This window comes from Brassica napus, chromosome C6 (assembly GCF_020379485.1).
Source record: "Brassica napus cultivar Da-Ae chromosome C6, Da-Ae, whole genome shotgun sequence".
NCBI classification, from domain to species: Eukaryota; Viridiplantae; Streptophyta; class Magnoliopsida; order Brassicales; family Brassicaceae; genus Brassica; species Brassica napus.
The window spans coordinates 23921125-23933372 of record NC_063449.1 but is presented as its reverse complement, the minus strand read 5'-3'; the positions used below and the strand labels follow the sequence as shown (position 1 = coordinate 23933372).

At 34.9% G+C, this 12248-nt stretch overlaps 1 long non-coding RNA gene across 1 annotated transcript; it reads left to right on the top strand.

Moving 5' to 3' along the window:
- Window positions 1–712: 712 nt before the first annotated feature.
- LOC125588983 lies at window positions 713–1561 on the top strand. Its single transcript, XR_007325177.1, has 2 exons — window positions 713–1381; window positions 1505–1561. It is a non-coding gene; the product is annotated as an uncharacterized LOC125588983 (long non-coding RNA).
- The last annotated feature ends 10687 nt before the right edge of the window (window positions 1562–12248 follow it).

Here is a 12248-nt window from a genome sequence, read left to right as displayed (position 1 = left end):
AAGATTGGGCTGAAACCTAAACAGATCATGGAAAAAGCTAGAAAAGATCATGGTGTTGTGATTTCATATTCAAAGGCTTGGAGGTCTCAAGATCACGGCCAAGATATAGCTAGGGGTACTCCTGATGATAGTTATGAAGCTTTGCCCAGCTGATTTCACATGATAAAAGAAAAGAATCCATGTTCTGTGACCTTTATCGAAGTTGATTGTGTTGGGAAATTCAAATACGCATTTTTGTCGCTTGGTCCATCTATCAAAGGGTGTAACTTTTCAATATATGTTTAATGCAAATATCAAAATATAAATATGTATTTTCATATGATGTATAGTTTAATTTAAATGATATGAAATATATATATATATATATATTAACATAAAAACCTATTAAAATAAAATTATATATTCATATGGTCTTATAATCATTATATCTTAATCTATAAAAAAATTCAAACCTTGATCATAAAATTTTATGTGAGACTCTTAACAGTTTTAATAATTTATACTCTTTTAAAAAAATTCAAAAGACAATATATACAAAAATATCTAGATTTTTTTATTTGATTAATGTAATTGTGTTTTTTATTTTAATAATAAAGAAATAAACAAAAATGATAAAATATACATATTGTTATCAAATCTTTATTATTTAAAATCATTAATTTTCATATATATTTTAATCACATTTGGTAATTCTGTAGGTTTTATTTAAAGAAAGAATAGATAACGTTATATTATGAAAATATGTGACAACATTATATTAAACTATGGTTTATATTAGGTGTTATAGAATTCTTAGAAATAAGATTTAAAAGATATTTATAAGTGCCACATAGGATGAAGTCTTTTTTAATTAATAAAAAATTAAAACCTTAATTTTTTAAAGGATCCTCAATTAATATATAACGGACAATAAAGTTAATTTTAGTATCTCCACAATCATCCACCTCAGCATAGAGCATGGGCAATTAGTGACAAGTGGCTTCTCCTAATTTTATACCTTGCTTTTTTGTTATTGACAAAAGCCGTATGAACCAATCGTTGAATTTCGTCGATTGGCATTTTTTGTTTAAGTTGAAACGTAATGTCTATTTACTTTACTTTCTATGCCATCTAACTTCATTAGCTTTTACTGACTGAACTGAACTGTCAATCTCCTTCTTCAGATCCACTCACAAATCTATTTAACCGAGCAACTAAGATTACTCAGACAATCAAGAAAAACGATTTGTTGCTCGGATCCTAGATCAAAATTGATAATCCTCACCATTAATCAACAAGTCAATCAGATCTAGGCTACGGTGGGTTTATGGTTCCAATCAGTTCTAGAGTACGGCAGGTTTAAGGTTCAAGCAGATCAGAGGAAGATCTAGAAAGTGGTATGGTGGGTGCTCTCTATGATTGTAGATATATCAGTTTGATTCTTCTTTCATCAGCCTATATATGAAGAATTAAGATTCTGTTTGTTTCTTTGAGTTATATCAGTACTCTTACCATTATCTCTCAGGTATATCAGTTTGAGGATGGAAACGATACGAGTATGGAGTGGAGACCTCCGAACAAAGAAGAAAAAAAGAAATTCATGGGATGAAGAATCAAGCTTCATTATCTATCTCATGTTTAAGGCGTCTCTGTTTTTAATTAAAGAATCTTCTTTTTTGAATATAGTTCAGGCTTGATTCTTTTTTCATCAGCCTATATCTGGAGTTAAAATGTTCATTCAGCTCAAGGACACATGTTTTATTTATGTTGATGTTTGATGATTGTATGTGTGTATTCAAACTCCGGGTTTCTTTGTAAAGCAAATTGCCATCTCCACCTGAAGCTGGAGAATACATTGTTGATTGTTGTATGGAAGTCCTGCACTTGGCTTGAAAATATGTAATGTTGGATATTCTACTGTATTGATCCAATTTTCTGTCTAAGGTGACATGTGTTTGCTTATGCATATTTCTTTACCAGTCATCTACTCTTCATTCATGGGACTGGATACTCAGTTAGATTTGACCACTTGGAAGTAGCTGAAGTTGCAGCCTGAGGTCTGGCGAACCTTATTCAGTAATGAGCTTTTTGCTATGATCAGAAGAAAGTCATGTTTCATGCTGGCTTTAGTTTATAGGGGTTAGTTTTTGTAACTGGCTAGCTATGATTAAACCAAGTGTATTATCTCTGTTTATTTTCAGTGATTTTTTTAGAGGAGAAAAAGACTGTTGGAGTTTAAAGTGTGATTCACCATTCCTTTAAGAACAACAATTTCACATGAAGATACGAAGATTTGAAGAAGAGGAAGCAGAAGAAAATGTGTTGGCAACTCAAATCCCAAATGATAAAGAATGTTTGTTAGAGTTCATGGACCAGCGTGCCAAGTCAATCCAACTCTGTAAAGACCAGATTTCAATCCTCGAGAGAAAGGTCTTTTTTTCTAATCTTAGCGAAATTCGGATTCGATGCTGCTTATTGTAGGATTGTACTAATTGGGATTATTGTTTCAGTTAAAGTTCAGTTTCAAGCAGCAGCACTGACCTAAATGATCCTAATGTTATCTTTCTGCTCAGAACAGAAGCTTCCTGCTTTTGTTATTTTGGTTGTTGTTTACATGTCATGAGATGTTTTTTTGTCTCCTTGGGATGTTACATGTAATGTTTGGTCTTTAATGAACTTTTTTTTTTAATTCTGAAACATTATGCAGCTTGCTGTAGAGAGAAAACTGATGGAAGATGTGGAGACCAGTTTTTACAACTTGGTCGTGTTGAAAGCGATTCCCTTTCCAAGGCAAAACCAAAGGTGCCTGGTAAAACTGGGAGGTTACTTGATGAGGTGAAGACTGCTATTGGAACCTCTACTCCATATGTGCGTGTGGTGAGAAGATGGAGTATGAAACCGCTACTCTACATCCACGTAGTGAGAAGGATCCTTGATACCACTCAAATTACTCTAATGAGTGTTACTCTCATCAAAAGAGGTTCAGATGTAGTACTTAGGGATAAAATCCACAAGGAGCTAGGGAACAATTAAATCTAGTGTTTATTAATTCTAAGAGTTGTAAATGTTTAAATGAAATAGCAATAGTAACAAGCGAAGTAAATAGTAAATGTAACTTGGTTGGAAATGATATTAGACGCAGGGCCACTATTCAGGTGTTGGAGATTATAATATCTATAGATGCCTATTTGTTGCATGCATGATATGTTAGAGCTCAACCGCTTAACTCAGTGATCAGCTGTCGCATGTTTCACTGGTTAACAAACTAGATCTCGTGTCTCAACGGTTAGTATGTTGACAACAAAAGAGTGTCGATCGATGGTCCTATAGGGACGTCGACCGATACACCTTTACCTACGTCGACCAATAGTCAGTTGAGGACATCGATCGACGGGTTCTAGCCAGGCCTATGCGCGAGTATGATATGCCCTATTAAGATACTAAATTGGCGATTAGCCCTCTCTAGCAGTCCTAATATGATAGATAGATGTCAGGATGGGATAACAAGGGTGCTTGAGTATGCAATCCTATGATCATGTTCTAGTTAGCAAGGCTAAAACAAGCAATGAATACAAATCTATCATGAATATCACAACAAGGCAGATCTATAGTTTGGGGCTAATCCCACAAACCTATCTGAACCCTGGATCTAATAAATGAACTACTCAGACATAGCAAAGCAATTCATGACAATGAAGAAATGGGAATTCATAGTATAGATGAAAATAAATGAAAACAAGGAGTTCCAATCACAAGTGATCTTCTCTCCAAAACTCTCTCTCTCTCTCTCTCTCTCTCTCTCTCTCTCTCTCTCTCTCTCTCTCTCTCAAAGTAAAACTATAACAAAAAGCTCTCTCTGCCGTCAAAACACTTAGGCAGTATATAATCTACTAGGTTAAAAACTCGTCAGGGCATTTTCGTAATTTAACTTGGACTTGGGCTTCAAGTCCGCTGGATCCAAAATGTCGCATGTCCAATGTCTCGACATCAATCGATGGTACTTGTGTACATCGATCGATATTAATCTTCATTTGTCGGGTATCTCATGGTGTCGATCGACAGCACTGGATGTGCATCGATCGATTGTTCTTCCTCTTGTCGACCTCTACATGGTCAGCTCGGATGAAATGTCTTTTAAGCTCCAAAATGCTCCAAAGTCATAGCTTTACTCCGAAATGCACCTGAACCTGAAAACATACCTAGAAGAGTAGAAAACATAGATATATATATATATATATAGTAAAACACCTATATACCATGGATGAAAACGGTTCAAATCCAAGGTATATCAACTCCCCCAGACTTACCCTTTTGCTTGTCCTTAAGCAAAACATACATGCAGTCTCTCTAAAAGAGATTTAAAAATATTAGGGACTACAAATTTTAAAGCATAGAAATATTTTCCTCAACAATTTTGCAACCACATCTAAAAAGTCATAATCACATAAGCACACTATGCAATATCCTAGCTTAGCAACCATTTCTAACATAACACAACTCAGCAATTCACGTCTGACATCCCCTCTACTGACTTCATTTCTTAGCATAAATATAAAATGAATGCTTTACCTTGGAATATCGATCATATGGTGCAAGGATTTCAGACAAGTATCTAGAACTGCAGGTAAAAGTTAGTTCCTAGTTTCTCTCTCTCTAATTTTGTCTCTTGAGTCAAAGTCTGCTTCCATTGCAGGATCAGTGACCAAGATTGGACAGACTTCCATGAATCAAAACTTAATGGTGGTAGCCACGAAGCTCTGTTCACTTCTTTTTGACCTATATCCAAGAATTCTTTGTGAAAGCGAGCCTTGAAGATTGCCGCCTCCAAGTCCCGTTTCGAACTCTTTTATTGGAGTCTTTATGAATCAAGCCTTAATGGTTTTAGCCACCAAGTCCTGTTCAGACTCATCCTAAGTAAGCAATAGATTTTTTTTTTTTGAAGAAATGGGTAGAACTGAAATATAAATCACTAACTAATCTAGGGTCGAAATTTAGAGAGAGAAAATGTGATAAATAATCTACACAAGGTGTTACCTTCCAAACCTGTCTGAAGAATCCGATCCCATGTATACCAAGCCCCAAGACAAGCGGTTATGTCAGGTTTAGTGTTGGAAATCAGCTTTGGTTACTTCATACGGTCAAGGCAAGTGTGTAGTTGATAGGTTGATCTGCTTTAGCATCTATAGTGCTATTTGCAATCAGTAAATCTAAAATGGTGCTAAAGATTGGTTGGATATTCAAGTTTAAATAAATATAAGATCATAGTCCTATTTCAATAGCTAAGCATAATTTATTAAAATTCCTTTTATATAAGAATAAAATAAATTATATCAGTAAATATCCCCCCAGATTTTAATTACACTGTCCCAGAGTAACTCAGTCGGAGTTATGATGGAATAATTCATAAGTACGAAATGTAACAAGTAAGGAAGATACATCTGACCGGATTAGATATCGATCGATGTGAAAATGTTGTATCGATCGTCGTGTGTTTGTCTATGTCGAGCGATGTCGACGTCTCGTCGGCGGTCGATATTCAGGTCCTCCTACTTGGGTCTCCTAAATATGAAAGATATAAAACGAAAGTAAATAAATGCTAGCTAATAAAACCAAAATAAAATACCTAATAGTGGGTTGCCTACCACTCAGCGCTTGGTTATAGTCATTTAGCTTGACTGTGGTAGTGATTGGCTATTTGGTGGATAAACAGCTGCTTGTTGGAAAACAAGCATCCAAGTCATCTCTGCACATTCTGGACCAAGATGCAATGAAACTTCTTGTGGCCTCATCATGTCTTGTCCATTTGTCATCCATCTTCTTAACTACATTGGAGATGTTCTGTAGCCTATCTTGAATGTTGTCAATGCTGACCTGGTGCCAGCCTATGTTGTCATAGGTGTATGCTGAAAGTTCTGTCAGTTCCTCGTGCATTGACTCTATCGTTTTGTGTATCAGCTGCTTGTCGGCTGGTGTAGACTCGACGTCGATCGAAGCGATTAAGTGTTCGTCGGTCGATCTCGGCGACTTACCATCGAGCGATTTCGCTCGCTTCCTGTTGATCGATGCTGATATCTGGTGTTGAGCTGCGAGTTGCCTCTGAATGGTTTTGACTTCTTTCTGTAGCCATTCTGGGTGGCTGTCTAGTCCACCGATTCTGTTGTCGAATGGAAAGTAGATGTCATCGCAGCGTTTGTCAAGTCGTTCCTCCATGGTGTATATAGCAGTGTAGATCTTGGATGTGATCTTGTCAACCTCTGCTGCTGTGTAGGGAAGTAACTCCACAGGATTCTTGCCATCGATCCATGGCCCTCGTAGCCTGTCGATCGAAAATGAGTTTGCCTGTAAAAAATTTTGATTAGTAATTTTATCAATATCCCTTTGGGCATGAAGTATTTGACTAGCCAATTTGTTTAAATATAGCATGACTGGTGATACGAAGCGGTCATGCATGTCCTCGTAAGTCTGCAGCCTATCATCCATGGCTGAGATCTTAGCGTCGAGCGATGTGATGGTACACACGTCGATCGATGTGGCTGGTTGTTGGTCCTTCTTGCGAATGGTGTCCAGATCTTGCTGTAGTAGCTCGATTTTAGTACTCAGCCAGTCCACGTTGTTGTTGAGAGGGTAGTACACGTCGTTTATCCTCGTGTTGATGTATGAGACTTCCCATTCATCCTTGTGTTCTGCTGAACATTGCGGTTCTGCAGGGATTTGGGCCGTCGGAAGACTGACGTTGATCGATGGTGCATGTGGTGCGTCGATCGATGTTGATGTCGTGGCTTCCTTCTCAAGTTGCTGTCGTAAACTCTCAATTAATGTCCTCATTTCTACCATACTTCTGAAAAGCTCATTGTAGTCTCTATCCAAAGGTTGATGTATATCTTCTACCAATGATTTGAGCTCCTCTCCCAGTTTTTCCTGAGCTCCACAAATACCAGTCACCATCTCATTGATTTCATCTTTGGTGTAGAGTTCTGGTGCCAGTCTTGTGAGTGTGAAGGAAGTGGCTTGTTCTGGAAGACAGATGTGGCTCTCTTCAAAAAGAGATGCTCTTTCCAGTAATTTCCTGATGTCATCCTTTGTGACAGGTATCATCTCACCAGCTACACCTCGTGCGTGTCCACACTCATCTCTGTAGACTCCATAATCGTCCCTTCGTTCCCAAGTGAACTTTCTCGCTCCGTACATGTCAAAAGCGCGGTATCCAAATTCATAACGTCGGTCGATCGACGTCGGGTCATCCTTATCGGTCGAAGTTGGTGTTCTCCTATCGATCGATGTCTGAGTTGTCCTGTCGATCGATGCTTGGTCTTTTGGTTGGCATGATAGATCTGGATTGATTTCTGTTGCGGCGACTCCCATGTGTTTGTTTGGATCGGTTTGATTGATGTCTGGAGTGCCACGTTGCTGTGAGAATAGGTTGTCAGGTCCATTGGCCACTTGAAGGATATCTGCTATGTCCTCTCTGGACACTTGTAAGATCCTTCCATCTATTGCACGTGCGTTGCCATCTGGGTCCCTGAAAATACCAAATTCATCAGGTGTTAAAAAACCGTAATCAATGTTTGCATTATCATTCAATTTAGAAATAGAAATATTATGTTTAAGAGTAGTATCAATCGATGTTGATACAGATGCATCGATCGAGGGCAGAATAATTTATGCAGAATTTGTGTTCTTGAGATGATTGCTCTTCATGGATTTTCCTGTTCATCTTTTCTGCTTGTGTGTCTTCTCGGGTGTGTGGAGGTGGTTTCAGGGGTGCAAAAAGTTTTAAATAGGTATCTATAAACCTAGTTGGAGAGGGAATATTCTCCTGCTCCTGGATTTTCGCTGCGGCGCGAATATCGATCGATGTTCCTGTATAGGTGTCGATCGATGTGAGCGGTTTTTTTGCTGGATGAGGGTGGGTATCGACCGATGTGGAGTGCACTTCGTCGAACGATGTTGGAAACGTGTTGGTGAACTTATGTGTTTCAAATTTTTCATCCTGCAAAGACATTTCTATTGCACGTTCCTTCCAATAATCCTCATCGTATTCCTCTGTATGTTCCTCGTTAGGTGAAGTAATTACAGTGTCAACTGCAAAACTTTCATGGAAACCACTGTCTGCCCAACTGCCTATGGAATAATCATCACGTCCTCTCTTTCTTGGAGGTTGGAAGGCAAAGTGTGGGTAACAATGATTAGGTAGAGCGAAATGGTCAACCGGCTGATCAACGTCGAGCGACGTGTTGTTGCGGTCATCGGTCACCGTTGACTCATTGGAATCGATCGAAGGAAAGGTGTGGGTGTCGATCGATTCCGAGTACTCTGTTTCGTACTCTGATTCGTACTCTGCTCATGGCATGCGCCAATGAAGCCAAGTTCTTTCCCGTAATCCACAGAATTAATAATTTTTCTCATAGGTCGGATAGGGTCGTAGTGGATGTTGGGGTCTATCAGCGTCAGACACAATTTGTTTTTGTTCATGTCACATACAGCTCCTACTGTAGGTAGGAAAGATCTTCCAAGCAGAAGTGAAGAGTTCCAGTTAAGTTTGATGTCCATGACATGAAAATCTACCGGGACAAGGGCATTACCAATCTGTACCTGCAGATCTCTTATGATTCCTCCTGATCGTTTTTCTGAAAGATCCACGAAGGTGAAGGATTCTGTTGAAGGTTCGATGGTCAAACCAAGTTGGTCTGCCATGATCCTTGGGAGGATACTGACTGATGCTCCTGTGTCACACATTGAATGGGGAAATTCAACACCCTTGACTACGCATGGTATTGCAAACTTCCCAGGACCACTCTTCTTCGACAATGTGATCATGTGTCTCATCTTCTCTCTGACTTGATGAAACATTCTCCTAATGTCTTCCTCAGTTACCTTTGTTTCTTCAAATGGCTTTTTTATTAACATTTTAAGCCGTATGGCTTTTTATTTTTTTCAATTGATGATTTTAATAATAAACAGAGTTAAAAATGATTTGAGCAAATCTATTACCGATTTTGTTATGTATAATTTCGAAATATTGTTACCAAATATATTGCTTCTAATATTTTAAATGTTTGGGCATATATTGAATATAAATGAAGGATTTTTTAGAAAATATTATAATTTAGTAAACCATTCAGCAGTAAAACAAGGGATTGTTCACCAGTTATACATATTTTTCATGATAATGGCTATAGTAAGTAAAAGATGCATTGCCCCGCACACGTACACTATTCATTATTTTAATGCTTCTTAACTGCATATTCAATATTAATCTAGATGTTTTGATTTCCAGATCTTAACTATATATTTAACCAATGATTTCTAATAATTTTAACGATAATCACTGAATACTTTAGGGATGTATATTCAAGTATCCGTTCGAGTTTGGTTCGGGTCTATTCGGTTAGAATCTCTATTTGGGGTTGGTTCGGGTTTCGGGTTTTTAGAGTTAGAGATTTAAGTTCCATTTGACTATTTATAAATTTCATTTCGGGTTCGATTCAAATTTTTGCGGGTTCGATTCAGGTTCAGATATTCATTTAAAACTATATAATTTTTTTAATAATTTCAAGATACCTTAAAGTCCAAAAACAAAAATAATATAAAACATATAAATTTGAATATTGTATGCCAAATATTTAAGATTAACATGGAATTAGTTACTTTGAGCTATTTAGATAGAAAACTAATAGGTATTTAGGGTATTTTTTGAGTATTTTTGAATATATATATATATATATATATATACTTTTAACTATCTTTCACATATTTTGGATAATTTCAAGTATTTTTGAGTGTGTTGGATATTTTTAGTATATAAGATTTAAAAATAACTAATATTTTTAAGTATAGATCCATTTTTCATATACCAAAATTTTGGATTCATTCGGATATCTTACCAATTTTGGTTCGAATTTGGTATAATTTTTTTTTCTTTGGTTTTGATTCACTTCTTTGGGTTCAAATATATTTTTCAAACCCTAAAAGCTTTAATAAGATTTTTTCTTATAATTTGTATCATTTTATTTATCGGTTATATATAAAAAATAAAATAATCTGCGTTTTAACGCGGATCAAAAATCTAGTTGGGGTATTAAATTGAAGAAAAATGTTCCTTTGTAACTTGTAAGCGATTTTTTTTTGTTATATGCAGGTACAGTTCGATCATCAAACCAACCCAATATAGACTTCAAAAACGATCTAAAATATTCATATTTTATCGTTACTTCCCGAATTTGATTGGCGGTGTCGGTTCAGTGACATTTACTTCCCGAATTTGATTGGCGGTGTAGGTTCAATGACATAGCGGATATGATATCGTGGTGAAGTCGACCACATTTTGGCGTTATTTTGTCTTTTTGTTGGAAATAAAAACTATAAAGCTATTTGTGCATCTTGGCAAACAATGACTGCATCTACGTATGTATGCACACGTGGCTTACAATTAGCGACAACCCAACGTCCAGTCCAAAAGTCAGGACTCTTGGGTCTCTCCAATCTCCACAAACCACCAAATTATGAAAGCAGCTGAAATACAAAAACAATTTAAATGGTTATTTATATACATCAAGGATATGATTGGTAAATAAATATGAGCCAGACTGAGAGTAAATTAACTGAAGGAAGTGGGAGTAAATTTAATAAAGTAACCAAGAAAAATGAGAAATTTTTAGGTTCACCCCCTGACCGAATTTAGAGATTCACACAGTCAATAGGATTTAGTTATTTTAGATTCAATATCTTTTAAAAAAGGAAACCAAATAATAAGAATTTGTGAAATTATATTCTGTTTTTTTAAATAAATAAAAAATAGTAGTAATTATCAATTTTTTTAATATTAGTAAAATTTTAAACCCTAAATTCTAAACCCTAAACCCTTGGCAAACCCTAAACCCTTGGTAAATCCTAAATCTTTGGGCAAATCCTAAACTCTAAACCATTAATCTTAAACTATAAACCAAACTCTAAACCCTTAATCTTAAATCCTAATCCCTTAGGGTTTAGAGTTTGGTTTAGGGTTTAGGATAAAGGGTCTAGGGTTTAAAATTTTCTCAAGAGTTCAGAGTTTATGGTTTAGAATTTAGTGTTTAGAATTTAGGGTTTAGGGTTTAGTATTAGGGTTTAAGATTAAGGGTTTCAGGTTTAGGGTTAAGAATTAAGAGTTTAGGATTTTCCCAAGGGTTCAGTGTTTATCCAAGGATTTAGTGTTTAAGGTTTAAGGTTTAGAGTTTAATATTTTACTAACAGGTTTAACAATATTAAAAAATCTTTTTAAGGTAATTACTATTAATTTTTTATTTTAAAAATATAATATAATTTTACAAAGTTTTATTATTTGATTTCCTTTTTAAAAGATATTGAATCTAAAATAACTAAATTCTATTGGTTGAGTGTACCTCTAAGTTCACCTAATGGGTGAACCTAAGAATTTCTCGAGAAAAAAAAACAATATAAAAAAAATAAAAATTAATAGAGTAACGAAGAGGAAAACATAATATAAACAAAATATAAAAATAAAACAAAATTAAAGTTAGCCTTAAGCTTAGAATAGTATGCAGATTAAAAAATGCAGTTTAAACATAAAATATAGATCAAACATAATAAATGAAGATCAAGCAAATTATGCAGAATAAATGCAGATCAAGTCTGTATGACGTGTATTAAGTTTTTTTTGTCCACGGTTAAATGTCATATCTATAAATTTAAAATAATTAATTTAATTATATGAACACAGATATAAAAGCAGATAAAACAAATTAAACATAAACTTAAAATGATAATTAATTATAAAAATATTAAATTTATAAATATATTCAAATAATACATGTAATATAAATAATATTCATAAATTCATTAAATTAATATATATATATATATATAATATGAAACTAAACAGATGATTAAAATGCATGCATAGGTTATAATAACTAGTAGAGAACAAGTTAGTTTTTATTTAGTGTTACTAAATATAAATTTTAACTTATTTCTAATAAATTAAAGTTTTCATAATTTATTTGAAAATAAATAATAATGAACCTTGATTTTTAATTTATTGGATGTACTTTGATTTTAATTGTTTTTAATATCAGACAAAAAATAATGTGTATAAAATCATTATACAGAAAATTATATAATTTTTGAACAGGGCTGGGAAAAATATCAGTAAATTTTGATTCGATTCGTTATCCATTTCGATTTGAACCGAAAAATCTGGATTTTCGTAAGAAACGAAGCAAATCTCAATTATTAATATTTTTAAGAACGGATATCCGATATGATCTGCT